The sequence below is a fragment of the Nasonia vitripennis genome, assembly GCF_009193385.2.
Source record: "Nasonia vitripennis strain AsymCx chromosome 4 unlocalized genomic scaffold, Nvit_psr_1.1 chr4_random0007, whole genome shotgun sequence".
Classification (NCBI taxonomy): domain Eukaryota; kingdom Metazoa; phylum Arthropoda; class Insecta; order Hymenoptera; family Pteromalidae; genus Nasonia; species Nasonia vitripennis.
Genome location: NW_022279643.1, coordinates 3,522,135 through 3,543,258, shown reverse-complemented (window position 1 = coordinate 3,543,258; position 21,124 = coordinate 3,522,135). Strand labels below are relative to the sequence as shown.

The 21,124-nt window shown below is 32.4% G+C and overlaps 1 protein-coding gene and 1 long non-coding RNA gene across 6 annotated transcripts in view; one reads left to right on the top strand and one right to left on the bottom strand.

Annotated features, from left to right (window-relative positions):
- Nucleotides 1–21,124, bottom strand: part of LOC107981507 — a 204,044-nt gene that overhangs the window by 164,161 nt on the left and 18,759 nt on the right. For 2 of the 3 annotated variants that reach the window (XM_031930018.2, XM_031930019.2), the window contains exon 1: nucleotides 18,947–19,155. The exons of the other annotated variant lie outside the window; for it this stretch is intronic. The gene's annotated coding sequence lies outside the window, so the exon portion shown is untranslated. Of the gene's footprint in view, nucleotides 1–18,946; nucleotides 19,156–21,124 lie in introns of those variants that run through there. 3 annotated transcript variants of the gene reach the window in all.
- Nucleotides 3,564–15,034, top strand: LOC116417327. 3 transcript variants are annotated; one of them, XR_004345300.1, is made up of 5 exons: nucleotides 3,564–6,115; nucleotides 6,185–8,726; nucleotides 8,796–10,299; nucleotides 10,385–14,180; nucleotides 14,250–15,034. It is a non-coding gene; the product is annotated as an uncharacterized LOC116417327 (long non-coding RNA). The 3 variants fall into 3 exon arrangements; XR_004345299.1 differs by having other exon boundaries at nucleotides 8,796–14,180; nucleotides 14,250–14,704; nucleotides 14,790–15,034; XR_004345298.1 differs by having other exon boundaries at nucleotides 8,796–14,180.

Sequence of the window (21,124 nt, the reverse complement as noted above, 5' to 3'; positions counted from 1 at the left end):
AAATATGCAGTTTACGCATGCGCAACCTTGTATATTAATAGCCAGGACTGTGATTTTATAGCTCAGTACTTTAAAGCGGAGAGGTCGGTGAAACATGAAAATATTTCAAACGTATAATAACAATATTTTTCTAATTTATTTTTTATTTTTTTAGGATAATAAACGTGATTATTAAACTATAGGAGTCTGAGCTGTATCCAACAAGTCACTTGAGACTACATCGATTTTCATATTGCCCCAATGTTTAAATATGTAGTTTAGGCATGCGCAACATTGTATATTAATAGCCAGGACTGTAATTTTATAGCTTGGTCTGTTTTTGCTCTTCGAAGCGAAGAGGTAAATAATGAAAATATCCAAGAAATTTTATTTCAATATTTTTTTAATTTACTTTTTTTTTAAAAGGATAATTAACGTGATTATTGAACTATAGGAGACTAAGCATTAATTGACAAGTCACTTCAGACTACATCGATTTCCATATTGCCCCAATGTTTAAATATGCAGTTTACGCATGCGCAACTTTGTATATTAATAGCCAGGACTGTGAATTTATAGCTTGGTCTGTTATTGACCTTTAAAGCGGAGAGGTCGGTAAAACATGAAAATATTTCAAACGTATAATAACAATATTTTTCTAATAAATTTTTTATTTTTTTAGGATAATAAACGTGATTATTAAACTATAGGATACTGAGCTGTATCCAACAAGTCACTTGAGACTACATCGATTTCCATATTGCCCTAATGTTTAAATATGCAGTTTACGCATGCGCAACTTTGTATTTAAATAGCCAGGACTGTGCTTTTATAGCTCAGTACTTTAAAGCGGAGAGGTCGTTGAAACATGAAAATATTTCAAATGTATAATAACAATATTTTTCTAATTTATTTTTTATTTTTTTAGGATAATTAACATGATTATTAAACTATAGGAGACTTAGCTGTATCCAACAAGTCACTTTTGACTACATCTATTATCATATTGCCCCAATGTTTAAATATGCAGTTTACGCATGCGCAACCTTGTATATTAATAGCCAGGACTGTGATTTTATAGCTCAGTACTTTAAAGCGGAGAGGTCGGTGAAACATGAAAATATTTCAAACGTATAATAACAATATTTTTCTAATTTATTTTTTATTTTTTTAGGATAATAAACGTGATCATTAAACTATAGGAGTCTGAGCTGTATCCAACAAGTCACTTGAGACTACATCGATTTTCATATTGTCCCAATGTTTAAATTGCAGTTTACACATGCGCAACTTTATATATTAATAGCCAGGACAGTGCTTTTATGGCTTAGTCTGTTATTGCCTTTAGGAGCGGGGAGATCGGTGAAACGTGGAAATATTTCAAATGTTTAATTTCAATATTTTTCTAATAAATTTTTTATTTTTTTAGGATAATAAACGTGATTATTAAACTATAGGAGACTGAGCTGTATCCAACAAGTCACTTGAGACTACATCGATTTTCATATTGCCCCAATGTTTCAGTATGCAGTTTACGTTTGCGCAACTTTGTATATTAATAGCAAGGACTGTGATTTTATAGCTGAGTACTTTAAATCGGAGAGGTCGGTGAAACATGAAAATATTTCAAACGTATAATAACAGTATCTTTCTAATTTATTTTTTATTTTTTTAGGATAATAAACGTGATTATTAAACTATAGGAGACTGAGCTGTATCCAACAAGTCACTTGAGACTACATCGATTTTCATATTGCCCCAATGTTTAGGCATGCGCAACTTTGTATATTAATAGCCAGGACAGTGCTTTTATGGCTTAGTCTGTTATTGCCTTTAGGAGCGGGGAGATCGGTGAAACATGAAAATATTTCAAAAGTTTAATTTCAATATTTTTCTAACAAATTTTAATTTTTTTAGGATAATAAACGTGATTATTAAACTATAGGAGACTGAGCTGTATCCAACAAGTCACTTGAGACTACATCGATTTCCATATTGCCCTAATGTTTAAATATGCAGTTTACGCATGCGCAACTTTGTATTTAAATAGCCAGGACTGTGCTTTTATAGCTCAGTACTTTAAAGCGGAGAGGTCGTTGAAACATGAAAATATTTCAAATGTATAATAACAATATTTTTCTAATGTATTTTTCATTGTTTTAGGATAATTAACGTGATTATTAAACTATAGGAGACTTAGCTGTATCCAACAAGTCACTTGAGACTACATCGATTTTCATATTGCCCCAATGTTTAAATATGTAGTTTAGGCATGCGCAACTTTGTATATTAATAGCCAGGACTGTAATTTTATAGCTTGGCCTGTTTTTGCTCTTCGAAGCGAAGAGGTAAATCATGAAAATATCCAAGAAATTTTATTTCAAAATTTTTTTAATTTACTTTTTTTTAAAAGGATAATTAACGTGATTGATGAACTATAGGAGACTAAGCATTAATTGACAAGTCACTTCAGACTACATCGATTTCCATATTACCCCAATGTTTAAATATGCAGTTTACGCATGCGCAACTTTGTATATTAATAGCAAGGACTGTGATTTTATAGCTGAGTACTTTAAATCGGAGAGGTCGGTGAAACATGAAAATATTTCAAACGTATAATAACAGTATCTTTCTAATTTATTTTTTATTTTTTTAGGATAATAAACGTGATTATTAAACTATAGGAGACTGAGCTGTATCCAACAAGTCACTTGAGACTACATCGATTTTCATATTGCCCCAATGTTTAGGCATGCGCAACTTTGTATATTAATAGCCAGGACAGTGCTTTTATGGCTTAGTCTGTTATTGCCTTTAGGAGCGGGGAGATCGGTGAAACATGAAAATATTTCAAAAGTTTAATTTCAATATTTTTCTAACAAATTTTAATTTTTTTAGGATAATAAACGTGATTATTAAACTATAGGAGACTGAGCTGTATCCAACAAGTCACTTGAGACTACATCGATTTCCATATTGCCCTAATGTTTAAATATGCAGTTTACGCATGCGCAACTTTGTATTTAAATAGCCAGGACTGTGCTTTTATAGCTCAGTACTTTAAAGCGGAGAGGTCGTTGAAACATGAAAATATTTCAAATGTATAATAACAATATTTTTCTAATGTATTTTTCATTGTTTTAGGATAATTAACGTGATTATTAAACTATAGGAGACTTAGCTGTATCCAACAAGTCACTTGAGACTACATCGATTTTCATATTGCCCCAATGTTTAAATATGTAGTTTAGGCATGCGCAACTTTGTATATTAATAGCCAGGACTGTAATTTTATAGCTTGGCCTGTTTTTGCTCTTCGAAGCGAAGAGGTAAATCATGAAAATATCCAAGAAATTTTATTTCAAAATTTTTTTAATTTACTTTTTTTTAAAAGGATAATTAACGTGATTGATGAACTATAGGAGACTAAGCATTAATTGACAAGTCACTTCAGACTACATCGATTTCCATATTACCCCAATGTTTAAATATGCAGTTTACGCATGCGCAACTTTGTATATTAATAGCCAGGACTGTGATTTTATAGCTTGGTCTGTTATTGACCTTTAAAGCGAAGAGGTCGGTAAAACATGAAAATATTTCAAACGTATAATAACAATATTTTTCTAATTTATTTTTTTATTTCGAAGGATGATAAACATGATTATTAAACTATAGGAGACTGAGCTGTATCCAACAAGTCACTTGAGACTACATCGATTTCCATATTGCCCCAATGTTTAAATATGCAGTTTACCCATGCGCAACTTTGTATTTAAATAGCCAGGACTGTGCTTTTATAGCTCAGTACTTTAAAGCGGAGAGGTCGGTGAAACATGAAAATATTTCAAACGTATAATAACAATATTTTTCTAATTTATTTTTTATTTTTTTAGGATAATTAACGTGATAATTAAACTATAGGAGACTGAGCTGTATCCAACAAGTCACTTGAGACTACATCGATTTTCATATTGCCCCAATGTTTAAATATGCAGTTTAGGCATGCGCAACTTTGTATATTAATAGCCAGGACAGTGCTTTTATGGCTTAGTCTGTTATTGCCTTTAGGAGCGGGGAGATCGGTGAAAAATGTAAATATTTCAAAAGTTTAATTTCAATATTTTTCTAATTTATTTTTTATTTCGAAGGATAATAAACGTGATTATTAAACTATAGGAGATTGAGCTGTATCCAACAAGTCACTTGAGACTACATCGATTTTCATATTGCCCCAATGTTTAAATATGAAGTTTACGCATGCGCAACTTTGTATATTAATAGCCAGGACTGTGATTTTATAGCTTGGTCTGTTATTGACCTTTAAAGCGGAGAGGTCGGTAAAACATGAAAATATTTCAAACGTATAATAACAATATTTTTCTAATTTATTTTTAATTTCGAAGGATGATAAACATGATAATTAAACTATAGGATACTGAGCTGTATCCAACAAGTCACTTGAGACTACATCGATTTCCATATTGCCCTAATGTTTAAATATGCAGTTTACGCATGCGCAACTTTGTATTTAAATAGCCAGGACTGTGCTTTTATAGCTCAGTACTTTTAAGCGGAGAGGTCGTTGAAACATGAAAATATTTCAAATGTATAATAACAATATTTTTCTAATTTATTTTTTATTTTTTTAGGATAATTAACGTGATTATTAAACTATAGGAGACTTAGCTGTATCTAACAAGTCACTTTTGACTACATCTATTATCATATTTCCCCAATGTTTAAATATGCAGTTTACGCATGCGCAACCTTGTATATTAATAGCCAGTACTGTGATTTTATAGCTCAGTACTTTAAAGCGGAGAGGTCGGTGAAACATGAAAATATTTCAAACGTATAATAACAATATTTTTCTAATTTATTTTTTATTTTTTTAGGATTATTAACGTGATTATTAAATTATAGTAGACTGAGCTGTATCCAACAAGTCACTATTGACTACATCGATTTTCATATTGCCCCAATGTTTAAATATGCAGTTTACGCATGCGCACCTTTGTATATTAATAGCCAGGATAGTGCTTTATGGCTTAGTCTTTTATTGCCTTTAGGAGCGCGGAGATCGGTGAAAAATGTAAATATTTCAAAAGTTTAATTTCAATATTTTTCTAATTTATTTTTTATTTCGAAGGATAATAAACGTGATTATTAAACTATAGGAGACTGAGCTGTATCCAACAAGTCACTTGAGACTACATCGATTTTCATATTGCCCCAATGTTTAAATATGCAGTTTACGTATGCGCAACCTTGTATATTAATAGCCAGGACTGTGATTTTATAGCTTGGTCTGTTTTTGCTCTTCGAAGCGAAGAGGTCGGTAAATCATGAAAATATCCAAGAAATTTTATTTCAAAATTTTTATGATTTACTTTTTTTTTAAAAGGATAATTAACGTGATTATTGAACTATGGGAGACTAAGCATTATTTGACAAGTCACTTCAGACTACATCGATTTCCATATTGCCACAATGTTTAAATATGCAGTTTACGCATGCGCAACTTTGTATATTAATAGCCAGGACTGTGATTTTATAGCTTGGTCTGTTATTGACCTTTAAAGCGGAGAGGTCGGTAAAATATGAAAATATTTCAAACGTATAATAACAATATTTTTCTAATTTATTTTTTATTTCGATGGATGATAAACATGATTATTAAACTATAGGATACTGAGCTGTATCCAACAAGTCACTTGAGACTACATCGATTTTCATATTGCCCCAATGTTTAAATATGCAGTTTAGGCATGCACAACTTTGTATATCAATAGCCAGGATAGTGCTTTTATGGCTTAGTCTGTTATTGCCTTTAGGAGCGCGGAGATCGGTGAAACATGGAAATATTTCAAAAGTTTAATTTCAATATTTTTCTAATAAATTTTTTATTTTTTTAGGATAATAAACGTGATTATTAAACTATAGGAGACTGAGCTGTATCCAACAAGTCACTTGAGACTACATCGATTTTCATATTGCCCCAATGTTTAAATATGCAGTTTACGCATGCGCAACTTTGTATATTAATAGCCAGGACTGTCATTTTATACCCAGATAACAGCACGTGCTCCCAGATATAGCTTGGTCTGTTTTTGCCCTTCAAAGCGAAGAGGTCGGTAAATCATGAAAATATCCAAGAAATTTTATTTCAATATTTTTTTAATTTAATTTTTTTTTAAAGGATAATTAACGTGATTGTTGAACTATAGGAGACTAAGCATTAATTGACAAGTCACTTCAGACTATATCGATTTCCATATTGCCCCAATGTTTAAATATGCAGTTTACGCATGCGCAACTTTGTATATTAATAGCCAGGATAGTGCTTTTATGGCTTAGTCTTTTATTGCCTTTAGGAGCGCGGAGATCGGTGAAAAATGTAAATATTTCAAAAGTTTAATTTCAATATTTTTCTAATTTATTTTTTATTTCGAAGGATAATAAACGTGATTATTAAACTATAGGAGACTGAGCTGTATCCAACAAGTCACTTTTGACTACATCGATTATCATATTGCCCCAATGTTTAAATATGCAGTTTACGCATGCGCAACTTTATATATTAATAGCCAGGACTGTGATTTTATAGCTTGGTCTGTTTTTGCGCTTCGAAGCGAAGAGGTCGGTAAATCATGAAAATATCTAAGAAATTTTGATTCAATATTTTTTTAATTTACTTTTTTTTAAAAGGATAATTAACGTGATTATTGAACTATAGGAGACTAAGCATTAATTGACAAGTCACTTCAGACTACATCGATTTCCATATTGCCCCAATGTTTAAATATGAAGTTTACGCATGCGCAACTTTGTATATTAATAGCCAGGACTGTGATTTTATAGCTTGGTCTCTTATTGACCTTTAGAGCGGAGAGGTCGGTAAAACATGAAAATATTTCAAACGTATAATAACAATATTTTTCTAATTTATTTTTTATTTCGAAGGATGATAAACATGATTATTAAACTATAGGATACTGAGCTGTATCCAACAAGTCACTTGAGACTACATCGATTTCCATATTGCCCTAATATTTAAATATGCAGTTTACGCATGCGCAACTTTGTATTTAAATAGCCAGGACTGTGCTTTTATATCCAGATAACAGCACGTGCTCCCAGATATAGCTTGGTCTGTTTTTGCCCTTCGAAGCGAAGAGGTCGGTAAATCATGAAAATATCCAAGAAATTTTATTTCAATATTTTTTTAATTTAATTTTTTTTTTAAAGGATAATTAACGTGATTGTTGAACTATAGGAGACTAAGCATTAATTGACAAGTCACTTCAGACTATATCGATTTCCATATTGCCCCAATGTTTAAATATGCAGTTTACGCATGCGCAACTTTGTATATTAATAGCCAGGACTGTGATTTTATAGCTTGGTCTGTTATTGACCTTTAAAGCGGAGAGGTTTGGTAAAACATGAAAATATTTCAAACGTATAATAACAATATTTTTCTAATATATTTTTTATTATTTTAGGATAATTAACGTGATTATTAAACTATAGGAAACTGAGCTGTATCCAACAAGTCACTATTGACTACATCGATTTTCATATTGCCCCAATGTTTAAATATGCAGTTTACGCATGCGCAACTTTGTATATTAATAGCCAGGATAGTGCTTTTATGGCTTAGTCTTTTATTGCCTTTAGGAGCGCGGAGATCGGTGAAAAATGTAAATATTTCAAAAGTTTAATTTCAATATTTTTCTAATTTATTTTTTATTTCGAAGGATAATAAACGTGATTATTAAACTATAGGAGACTGAGCTGTATCCAACAAGTCACTTGAGACTACATCGATTTTCATATTGCCCCAATGTTTAAATATGCAGTTTACGCATGCGCAACCTTGTATATTAATAGCCAGGACTGTGATTTTATAGCTTGGTCTGTTTTTGCTCTTCGAAGCGAAGAGGTCGGTAAATCGTGAAAATATCCAAGAAATTTTATTTCAAAATTTTTTTGATTTACTTTTTTTTTAAAAGGATAATTAACGTGATTGTTGAACTATAGGAGACTAAGCATTAATTGATAAGTCACTTCAGACTATATCGATTTCCATATTGCCCCAATGTTTAAATATGCAGTTTACGCATGCGCAACTTTGTATATTAATAGCCAGGACTGTGATTTTATAGCTTGGTCTGTTATTGACCTTTAAAGCGGAGAGGTCGGTAAAACATGAAAATATTTCAAACGTATAATAACAATATTTTTCTAATTTATTTTTTATTTCGATGGATAATAAACATGATTATTAAACTATAGGATACTGAGCTGTATCCAACAAGTCACTTGAGACTACATCGATTTTCATATTGCCCCAAAGTTTAAATATGCAGTTTAGGCATGCACAACTTTGTATATCAATAGCCAGGATAGTGCTTTTATGGCTTAGTCTGTTATTGCCTTTAGGAGCGCGGAGATCGGTGAAACATGGAAATATTTCAAAAGTTTAATTTCAATATTTTTCTAATAAATTTTTTATTTTTTTAGGATAATAAACGTGATTATTAAACTATAGGAGACTGAGCTGTATCCAACAAGTCACTTGAGACTACATCGATTTTCATATTGCCCCAATGTTTAAATATGCAGTTTACGCATGCGCAACTTTGTATATTAATAGCCAGGACTGTCATTTTATACCCAGATAACAGCACGTGCTCCCAGATATAGCTTGGTCTGTTTTTGCCCTTCAAAGCGAAGAGGTCGGTAAATCATGAAAATATCCAAGAAATTTTATTTCAATATTTTTTTAATTTAATTTTTTTTTAAAGGATAATTAACGTGATTGTTGAACTATAGGAGACTAAGCATTAATTGACAAGTCACTTCAGACTATATCGATTTCCATATTGCCCCAATGTTTAAATATGCAGTTTACGCATGCGCAACTTTGTATATTAATAGCCAGGATAGTGCTTTTATGGCTTAGTCTTTTATTGCCTTTAGGAGCGCGGAGATCGGTGAAAAATGTAAATATTTCAAAAGTTTAATTTCAATATTTTTCTAATTTATTTTTTATTTCGAAGGATAATAAACGTGATTATTAAACTATAGGAGACTGAGCTGTATCCAACAAGTCACTTTTGACTACATCGATTATCATATTGCCCCAATGTTTAAATATGCAGTTTACGCATGCGCAACTTTATATATTAATAGCCAGGACTGTGATTTTATAGCTTGGTCTGTTTTTGCGCTTCGAAGCGAAGAGGTCGGTAAATCATGAAAATATCTAAGAAATTTTGATTCAATATTTTTTTAATTTACTTTTTTTTAAAAGGATAATTAACGTGATTATTGAACTATGGGAGACTAAGCATTAATTGACAAGTCACTTCAGACTACATCGATTTCCATATTGCCCCAATGTTTAAATATGAAGTTTACGCATGCGCAACTTTGTATATTAATAGCCAGGACTGTGATTTTATAGCTTGGTCTCTTATTGACCTTTAGAGCGGAGAGGTCGGTAAAACATGAAAATATTTCAAACGTATAATAACAATATTTTTCTAATTTATTTTTTATTTCGAAGGATGATAAACATGATTATTAAACTATAGGATACTGAGCTGTATCCAACAAGTCACTTGAGACTACATCGATTTCCATATTGCCCTAATATTTAAATATGCAGTTTACGCATGCGCAACTTTGTATTTAAATAGCCAGGACTGTGCTTTTATATCCAGATAACAGCACGTGCTCCCAGATATAGCTTGGTCTGTTTTTGCCCTTCGAAGCGAAGAGGTCGGTAAATCATGAAAATATCCAAGAAATTTTATTTCAATATTTTTTTAATTTAATTTTTTTTTTAAAGGATAATTAACGTGATTGTTGAACTATAGGAGACTAAGCATTAATTGACGAGTCACTTCAGACTATATCGATTTCCATATTGCCCCAATGTTTAAATATGCAGTTTACGCATGCGCAACTTTGTATATTAATAGCCAGGACTGTGATTTTATAGCTTGGTCTGTTATTGACCTTTAAAGCGGAGAGGTTTGGTAAAACATGAAAATATTTCAAACGTATAATAACAATATTTTTCTAATATATTTTTTATTATTTTAGGATAATTAACGTGATTATTAAACTATAGGAAACTGAGCTGTATCCAACAAGTCACTATTGACTACATCGATTTTCATATTGCCCCAATGTTTAAATATGCAGTTTACGCATGCGCAACTTTGTATATTAATAGCCAGGATAGTGCTTTTATGGCTTAGTCTTTTATTGCCTTTAGGAGCGCGGAGATCGGTGAAAAATGTAAATATTTCAAAAGTTTAATTTCAATATTTTTCTAATTTATTTTTTATTTCGAAGGATAATAAACGTGATTATTAAACTATAGGAGACTGAGCTGTATCCAACAAGTCACTTGAGACTACATCGATTTTCATATTGCCCCAATGTTTAAATATGCAGTTTACGCATGCGCAACCTTGTATATTAATAGCCAGGACTGTGATTTTATAGCTTGGTCTGTTTTTGCTCTTCGAAGCGAAGAGGTCGGTAAATCGTGAAAATATCCAAGAAATTTTATTTCAAAATTTTTTTGATTTACTTTTTTTTTAAAAGGATAATTAACGTGATTGTTGAACTATAGGAGACTAAGCATTAATTGACAAGTCACTTCAGACTATATCGATTTCCATATTGCCCCAATGTTTAAATATGCAGTTTACGCATGCGCAACTTTGTATATTAATAGCCAGGACTGTGATTTTATAGCTTGGTCTGTTATTGACCTTTAAAGCGGAGAGGTCGGTAAAACATGAAAATATTTCAAACGTATAATAACAATATTTTTCTAATTTATTTTTTATTTCGATGGATAATAAACATGATTATTAAACTATAGGATACTGAGCTGTATCCAACAAGTCACTTGAGACTACATCGATTTTCATATTGCCCCAAAGTTTAAATATGCAGTTTAGGCATGCACAACTTTGTATATCAATAGCCAGGATAGTGCTTTTATGGCTTAGTCTGTTATTGCCTTTAGGAGCGCGGAGATCGGTGAAACATGGAAATATTTCAAAAGTTTAATTTCAATATTTTTCTAATAAATTTTTTATTTTTTTAGGATAATAAACGTGATTATTAAACTATAGGAGACTGAGCTGTATCCAACAAGTCACTTGAGACTACATCGATTTTCATATTGCCCCAATGTTTAAATATGCAGTTTACGCATGCGCAACTTTGTATATTAATAGCCAGGACTGTCATTTTATACCCAGATAACAGCACGTGCTCCCAGATATAGCTTGGTCTGTTTTTGCCCTTCAAAGCGAAGAGGTCGGTAAATCATGAAAATATCCAAGAAATTTTATTTCAATATTTTTTTAATTTAATTTTTTTTTAAAGGATAATTAACGTGATTGTTGAACTATAGGAGACTAAGCATTAATTGACAAGTCACTTCAGACTATATCGATTTCCATATTGCCCCAATGTTTAAATATGCAGTTTACGCATGCGCAACTTTGTATATTAATAGCCAGGATAGTGCTTTTATGGCTTAGTCTTTTATTGCCTTTAGGAGCGCGGAGATCGGTGAAAAATGTAAATATTTCAAAAGTTTAATTTCAATATTTTTCTAATTTATTTTTTATTTCGAAGGATAATAAACGTGATTATTAAACTATAGGAGACTGAGCTGTATCCAACAAGTCACTTGAGACTACATCGATTTTCATATTGCCCCAATGTTTAAATATGCAGTTTACGCATGCGCAACTTTGTATATTAATAGCCAGGACTGTCATTTTATACCCAGATAACAGCACGTGCTCCCAGATATAGCTTGGTCTGTTTTTGCCCTTCAAAGCGAAGAGGTCGGTAAATCATGAAAATATCCAAGAAATTTTATTTCAATATTTTTTTAATTTAATTTTTTTTTAAAGGATAATTAACGTGATTGTTGAACTATAGGAGACTAAGCATTAATTGACAAGTCACTTTTGACTACATCGATTATCATATTGCCCCAATGTTTAAATATGCAGTTTACGCATGCGCAACTTTATATATTAATAGCCAGGACTGTGATTTTATAGCTTGGTCTGTTTTTGCGCTTCGAAGCGAAGAGGTCGGTAAATCATGAAAATATCCAAGAAATTTTAATTCAAAATTTTTTTAATTTACTTTTTTTTAAAAGGATAATTAACGTGATTGATGAACTATAGGAGACTAAGCATTAATTGACAAGTCACTTCAGACTACATCGATTTCCATATTACCCCAATGTTTAAATATGCAGTTTACGCATGCGCAACCTTGTATATTAATAGCCACGACTGTGATTTTATAGCTTGGTCTCTTATTGACCTTTAGAGCGGAGAGGTCGGTAAAACATGAAAATATTTCAAACGTATAATAACAATATTTTTCTAATTTATTTTTTATTTCGAAGGATGATAAACATGATTATTAAACTATAGGATACTGAGCTGTATCCAACAAGTCACTTGAGACTACATCGATTTCCATATTGCCCTAATATTTAAATATGCAGTTTACGCATGCGCAACTTTGTATTTAAATAGCCAGGACTGTGCTTTTATAGCTCAGTACTTTAAAGCGGAGAGGTCGTTGAAACATGAAAATATTTCAAATGTATAATAACAATATTTTTCTAATTTATTTTTTATTTCGAAGGATGATAAACATGATTATTAAACTATAGGATACTGAGCTGTATCCAACAAGTCACTTGAGACTACATCGATTTCCATATTGCCCTAATGTTTAAATATGCAGTTTACGCATGCGCAACTTTGTATTTAAATAGCCAGGACTGTGCTTTTATAGCTCAGTACTTTAAAGCGGAGAGGTCGTTGAAACATGAAAATATTTCAAATGTATAATAACAATATTTTTCTAATTTATTTTTTATTTTTTTAGGATAATTAACGTGATTATTAAACTATAGGAGACTTAGCTGTATCCAACAAGTCACTTTTGACTACATCTATTATCATATTGCCCCAATGTTTAAATATGCAGTTTACGCATGCGCAACCTTGTATATTAATAGCCAGGACTGTAATTTTATAGCTTGGTCTGTTTTTGCTCTTCGAAGCGAAGAGGTCGGTAAATCATGAAAATATCCAAGAAATTTTAATTCAAAATTTTTTTAATTTACTTTTTTTTAAAAGGATAATTAACGTGATTGATGAACTATAGGAGACTAAGCATTAATTGACAAGTCACTTCAGACTACATCGATTTCCATATTACCCCAATGTTTAAATATGCAGTTTACGCATGCGCAACCTTGTATATTAATAGCCACGACTGTGATTTTATAGCTTGGTCTGTTTTTGCTCTTCGAAGCGAAGAGGTCGGTAAATCATGAAAATATCCAAGAAATTTTATTTCAAAATTTTTTTAATTTACTTTTTTTTTAAAAGGATAATTAACGTGATTATTGAACTATAGGAGACTAAGCATTATTTGACAAGTCACTTCAGACTACATCGATTTCCATATTGCCAGAATGTTTTAATATGCAGTTTACGCATGCGCAACTTTGTATATTAATAGCCAAGACTGTGATTTTATAGCTTGGTCTGTTATTGACCTTTAAAGCGGAGAGGTCGGTAAAACATGAAAATATTTCAAACGTATAATAACAATATTTTTCTAATTTATTTTTTATTTCGAAGGATGATAAACATGATTATTAAACTATAGGATACTGAGCTGTATCCAACAAGTCACTTGAGACTACATCGATTTTCATATTGCCCCAATGTTTAAATATGCAGTTTAGGCATGCGCAACTTTGTATATCAATAGCCAGGATAGTGCTTTTATGGCTTAGTCTGTTATTGCCTTTAGGAGCGCGGAGATCGGTGAAACATGGAAATATTTCAAAAGTTTAATTTCAATATTTTTCTAATAAATTTTTTATTTTTTTAGGATAATAAACGTGATTATTAAACTATAGGAGACTGAGCTGTATCCAACAAGTCACTTGAGACTACATCGATTTTCATATTGCCCCAATGTTTAAATATGCAGTTTACGCATGCGCAACTTTGTATATTAATAGCCAGGACTGTCATTTTATACCCAGATAACAGCACGTGCTCCCAGATATAGCTTGGTCTGTTTTTGCCCTTCAAAGCGAAGAGGTCGGTAAATCATGAAAATATCCAAGAAATTTTATTTCAATATTTTTTTAATTTAATTTTTTTTTAAAGGATAATTAACGTGATTGTTGAACTATAGGAGACTAAGCATTAATTGACAAGTCACTTCAGACTATATCGATTTCCATATTGCCCCAATGTTTAAATATGCAGTTTACGCATGCGCAACTTTATATATTAATAGCCAGGACTGTGATTTTATAGCTTGGTCTGTTATTGACCTTTAAAGCGGAGAGGTTTGGTAAAATATGAAAATATTTCAAACGTATAATAACAATATTTTTCTAATATATTTTTTATTATTTTAGGATAATTAACGTGATTATTAAACTATAGGAGACTTAGCTGTATCCAACAAGTCACTTGAGACTACATCGATTTTCATATTGCCCCAATGTTTAAATATGCAGTTTCGGCATGCGCAACTTTGTATATTAATAGCCAGGAACGTGCTTTTATGGCTTAGTCTTTTATTGCCTTTAGGAGCGCGGAGATCGGTGAAAAATGTAAATATTTCAAAAGTTTAATTTCAATATTTTTCTAATTTATTTTTTATTTCGAAGGATAATAAACGTGATTATTAAACTATAGGAGACTGAGCTGTATCCAACAAGTCACTTGAGACTACATCGATTTTCATATTGCCCCAATGTTTAAATATGCAGTTTACGCATGCGCAACCTTGTATATTAATAGCCAGGACTGTGATTTTATAGCTTGGTCTGTTTTTGCTCTTCGAAGCGAAGAGGTCGGTAAATCATGAAAATATCCAAGAAATTTTATTTCAAAATTTTTTTAATTTACTTTTTTTTAAAAGGATAATTAACGTGATTATTGAACTATAGGAGACTATGCATTAATTGACAAGTCACTTCAGACTACATCGATTTCCATATTGCCACAATGTTTAAATATGCAGTTTACGCATGCGCAACTTTGTATATTAATAGCCAGGACTGTGATTTTATAGCTTGGTCTGTTATTGACCTTTAAAGCGGAGAGGTCGGTAAAACATGAAAATATTTCAAACGTATAATAACAATATTTTTCTAATTTATTTTTTATTTCGAAGGATGATAAACATGATTATTAAACTATAGGATACTGAGCTGTATCCAAGAAGTCACTTGTGACTACATCGATTTTCATATTGCCCCATTGTTTAAATATGCAGTTTACGCATGCGCAACTTTGTATATAAATAGTGAGGACAGTGCTTTTATGGCGTAGTCTGTTATTGCTTTTTGGAGCGGGGAGATCGGTGAAACATGAATATATATTTAAAATATAAGTTTAATATTTTTTTAATTCGTATTTAAATAGCCATATAATTTACATTGATAGCCATACTAATTTACTTTTAAGCTGTGCATTTTATGCTTTGAACTGTCAGGTTAAGTTCAGATGTATAGTGTTTCACATTTGAACTTTTTGTGCTGCGAACTTGTCGTTACTTTGTCGACTTTATGGATTTCAGTGAAGGGGCGTGGTTCGCTTCGGCGATCGGTGAGACGAATCTGGAATTGTTACCCGAAAGTCGATATTGTTACATAAGTAATCGCACTGTAAAAGAGATTTAAGTGAGTTGCTAATTATAAATTGGTCACTCTAATTCTATTAAATTAGGAAATATAGATAGTGTGACCCTGAAAGACTGGAGAACCGGAGAACCAGAGAAAAAGTGTTTATGCTTAATATAATGTATAATATAATTTTGTAACACATGCACGATTTTTGACTTTTTCGTACCTTTTAAGCGGGCGTGAAGTACTAGCTTTTTACCAGCATGCAAAAACAGTTAGCAGCGGGCAAAAAACGTCGGCAGCGGGCGGAAATACTTCTTTTGTCCGCTGAAAAAGTGCTGTTGATAACTACAAATTTTGAGTTGCAACGGTTTTAAGAATTTTTAAATTCTTCAAAATTTTTGAAAATTTCAAAATTTTCACTATTTTTAGAATTTTTAGAATTTAAAAATTTCCAGAATTTTCGAAACTCAAAATTTTAAAACTTTTTAAAATATTTGTGCTTGTGTTAACCAATAAGAAATGTTAATAAGCAATGGAACTATATTTACTAAATATTCGTGGCTGTGTAGTGGCCATGTAAAAACAGCTAATTTACTCTCGCTTTATAGCCACAAAAAACGCAAAAACCCATACATGCGTAAGAAAAAGTATGGTGTGCACCAAGGGCTACGTACGCTTTTCGACCTCGTGTGGCAGTATTCGTCTTTGGCTCGTGCTACCTTGCCTTCAACTCGTACTTTAAACTCTACACTCTGACTAAAAAAACTTACTTTACGCCTTTAGTACACAATATACTATTATTTAGGCCTTTCATATAAATGTCACTTTATTGACCTAAAAAGCAGGACTAAAGTGGCTTCTTATTCCCTCATATATTTGAGTCATGATAATTCCGCCTCGACGACACATCACCCACCGATGAGGAGCAAGAATATGAAAACATTTCCACCAATCAGAGATGCGTTCGAAAGAACAATTGGAGCTTGATCATGCCTTGAGATCTTACTTAGGCCATTGCTCAAGCCATAGCAGAAGTAATTACTCATGAAATTAAGAAATAAAGAATTTAACATACCTATGTCCTAGAAATTACTTAAGCAATTTTTTGAGTTATTACTTTTTAAAATTTTCATTCAATGAGTAATTCTTTAAGTAAATGCTTGAGTAACTTCTTGAGTAATTTCTTCAAAAATTTTTCGGTAAAATCTTATTGAATCTCAGTAGTTACTTAAGCACTTACTTAAGCAATTGCTTAAGTAATTACTGTAAGTGTAAAATTCGCCTTTTTTCTTGAGCTAATATATGGAGGCGTATAGGAACGCACTCACACATATAGGAGAGCTGCGAGTTCAATTTTTGTAAGAGTGCCGTAATCTCGCGTCATCGGCAGCCCACGAACCGATATTTCGGACCATAGCAGGACCTGCGTCAGGACTCTCTCTCTGCGGTGTTTTCTACGGTTTTTCGTCTTTTTCAAACCTGCGTAGGTCAGATTACTGAGAATACGTGCCAAGGTATCGTGAACGCCCGATAAGCGAGCCACAGGAATACGCGATTTTCGAGGTCAGGTACGGCATTATTTTTCATAATAATGCCTCCGGCAGAGACTTATGATAACGAGATGAGTACGCCGCGGAGACAATGACGGCTGTTAGGCCTGCAAAGTAGCGGATAAATTGAATGCGTAAGAACACGTAAAAATTCTTTTTCTCTTTAATCTTTTTTCTGATCTGCTAAATTCTTCTTCACCTTCTTGGATCCACTCCAAAAATCCATAGCCTCAAAATTTTTGTTTTGGTACCATTCCTCAAATGCCTTTAATCGTAATTCTTGATACTTGGATTTGGCCTTTGCGCACCTTAATTCATACGCAATTATTGCCTTATCCGTTCGTGTATGTCTGTACGAACTTTTTTTTTCTTTCGGCACCTAATAAATTATAATAATATAATATAATATTTATTTATTTTATAAGTTGAGTTTTATTAATAATTTTACCCCGTTGACTTACAAAATAGCATCATGACACACAATCTTTCATACACAAGATACTCTTGATTCAAATCTCGCGCGCAAATACACCCTATGGTGCGGCTCGGCTTAATCCGAGCCCGCAAATGTTATTATCTGAGAGGTTATGTTTTGATCACTTTCTAGCAGTTTGCTTGCTTCTTATTTGATGCGAAAGTTATCGATCAGATTTTCCATTGATTAAGGTGCTGCAGTGAGAACATTTTTTGATTATTTGCTAAACTAGGAGAATTAACATACGATCCCTTGGAGAAAACAAGGATCGTTAATGAGACAGTTAATTTTCTGGTAGAAGAAAATTCACAAAGTGGAAAGTCAAGGGCTTGCTGCCCTTTTAATAACTTTCTGATGTGCATTACTAAGACTCCACGTATAGTTAAAAATTTATACGAGATTTGTATAGTTTGTCATACTAAAGTAAGAAGGTAAATCATTAGTGAAAAATGAAAGCATTGCAAAAAAATCCAAAATTTGCAGTAAATACATTATGAAGTTTCAGGTAAGTATTGAATGTAACCTCAAATAGATGCTTCAAATTAGTTAAATATACCTAATATATATATATATATATATATATATATATATATATATATATATATATCTATCTATATTATATATCTGTTTTGACCCGAGGTTAGAATCAGCCCCCTCGCCCCCCCCCCCACGCCACCCCTCAGCCCCTCCTCAGACCCTCCTCAAAATAACGTTAAAATGATTCAAAAAACGTGTTATTTTTTACTCATAAGGACCCCTTTACCTCCTCTCACCCCCCTCAATGCCCCCCTCTTTCCCCCCTCAGCCACCCCTTAGTTATGCTATCTTCATTAGTGATATTCATTATTACATTAAAAGTTCTATTTTTTCCACACCACCTATGAGGTACATAGAAAAGCACGTTTTTGTTTTCTCTGCTGATGAAAAAAGATTAAAAACACATAAAAATGTAATTAAAAGTCATTTATAAATTTTAGCTAATATAATGAATAAAAATCCTTATGCCAAAAATTATAAATATTTGCATGAACTTTCATATTTACAAAAACTTCCTAATTATAAATTATATTTCATGCGAAAAAATAGTAAACATCAACATTGTTATAATAAACTATTAACATCTAAATATGTGCCTGATAATTATGATATTTGTATTTATCCTAAAAATGATGATATAGAAAGTGGAGAAACGCTTACATATTTAAATAAATTATCGCATCATGTTGATCCTATGGTTTTTCCCGTTATTATTTCCATCTGGAGATTTAGGATGGAGTATTGGTTATTATAAAAAACCGGATTCTACTGGAAAAAACCTCGCATTATTACAATACTATTCATATAGATTAGCTTATAGATCACATGAAAAAGAATTTAACCCATTATTATATCAGAGATGAGAGGAGAGATTGCCGATGAGCATGGGCGAAAGCGGGCCGTGCGATATGCAGTCGTAAGCTAGCGCCGCCCTGCGGTTTTCGCTCCGAACTATACGCATCTAGAAGCAGCGGAGGAGAAGTAGGGGCGGCCGTACGCAACTAGCTTCCCAACCAGCAGCAGCGGCGAAGGGGGAAGTAGAGAGTACACAATCACATCGCGGCGCGGCAGAGCATAGAGGAGAAATAATATAAGCGGCGGTAACTGTCAAGGATTCGGGCTTACGCGGTGAATATGATTCATAAACAATGATATATTTATAAACAATCACCGATAAACTCTATTACAGACTAAACTCTAAGCCCTTAATGCCAGTGGCCATGATCGTCTTTATGAAATCAACCCTCATAATTAAAAACTTTAATTTTTTAGACGGATTATGGTTAAACCAACACAAACACGTTAAGCTTAAGCTTAAACAAAGCTAAATTAAACTAACAAGCCACCCCAGCCTCCCGATAAACATATGCTACTTTCAGTTTTTCTCCATCAACGATGATTGTGGCGGCACGGTCTACGTTGTTGCTTGGTATTTTTATGCACTCGGGTTCGAGTCCGAGTCTCAGCAAATCTTTTTTTTTCTACTTGCTGATAAAATATACAGTATACAATAATAAGGCAATATGCCATTCTGCTTCTGCAATTATATTTCAATTTAGTTAAGTATACGGTGGGCCTGCAATAAATATAGGTATAATTTACTTCTTAATCGTTTATGAAAAAAAGTATACAATGAAACTTCTTGAATTTTAGGAATACAAACTAATAATTTTTTTTTTTTAATATCAATGTAATTAATAAAACGTTATCGTACTAATAAGATAATTTAAATTTATTTAAAATTGTATTTTTTCTTTACGTAAAAACTATAAATAATGGTAGTTATACATTGCAGGTGCCCACTGTACCGTATACTTACCTAAATTGAAATATAATTGCAGAAGTAGAATGGCATATTGCGTTATTATTGTATACTATATATTTTATCAGCAAGTAGGAAAAAAAAATTTGCTGAGACTTGGACTCGAACCCGAGTGCATAAGAATACCAAGCAACAACGTAGACCGCGCCACCACGATCATCGTTGGCATATGAAAACTGAAAGTAGCGTATGTTTATCGGGAGGCTGGGGTGGCTTATTAGTTTAATTTAGCTTTGTTTAAGCTTAAGCTTAACTTGTTTGTGTCGGTTTAACCATAATCCCTCTAAAAAGTTAAAGTTTTTAATCATGAGTTTTCAAAAGTTTTAGATTCAAATTTTTTTACACTTATGTTGTTGTTTAAACATTCTTTTTAGTCCAATAATATGCCCGAATAGTTATTTGGCGTTGGTTGAAACTACCGCGAGGTGTGGATGCGCAAATTCGACAGTCGCCGTTTGTCACTTTTCCTCCGCCGCGTCAGGCGCGGTGGACCTAAGAATATATAGCGCCTCTCCCTTCTCCTCCACTGCCGCTGGATGCGTATACTTCCCCTACGCTCCTTTTCTAGATGCGTATAGTTCGATCGCAGGCCGCAAGTGGCGTCATGATCGAATTCGCCACGCATTTTTAACACGGCATCGGCAATCTCTCCTCTAATCTCTGATTATATTCTGGAAGGTTGACTCAACAATTATTTATACATGTTTATGTAATGATAGAAAGTAACAGAATGAATTTTTTTAGACAGAATCAAAAACAATTACGTATAGAATGTTATCAAGGATTATTAGATCATGTAACTGCTAGTGCTTCGAATGATACAAAACATTTGAAAACAAAGAAAGATTAGGTAACCTTTTTATTTTACCAGCAACGTATATGGGTAGTCCAAAATATATGCAACAACATTACCAAGATGCAATGGCAATTATAAGAAATAAAGGTAGACCTGATTTGTTACGCCAGGTACTACACCAAATGATATACCAAATATCTCAGTAAGATTATTTCATACT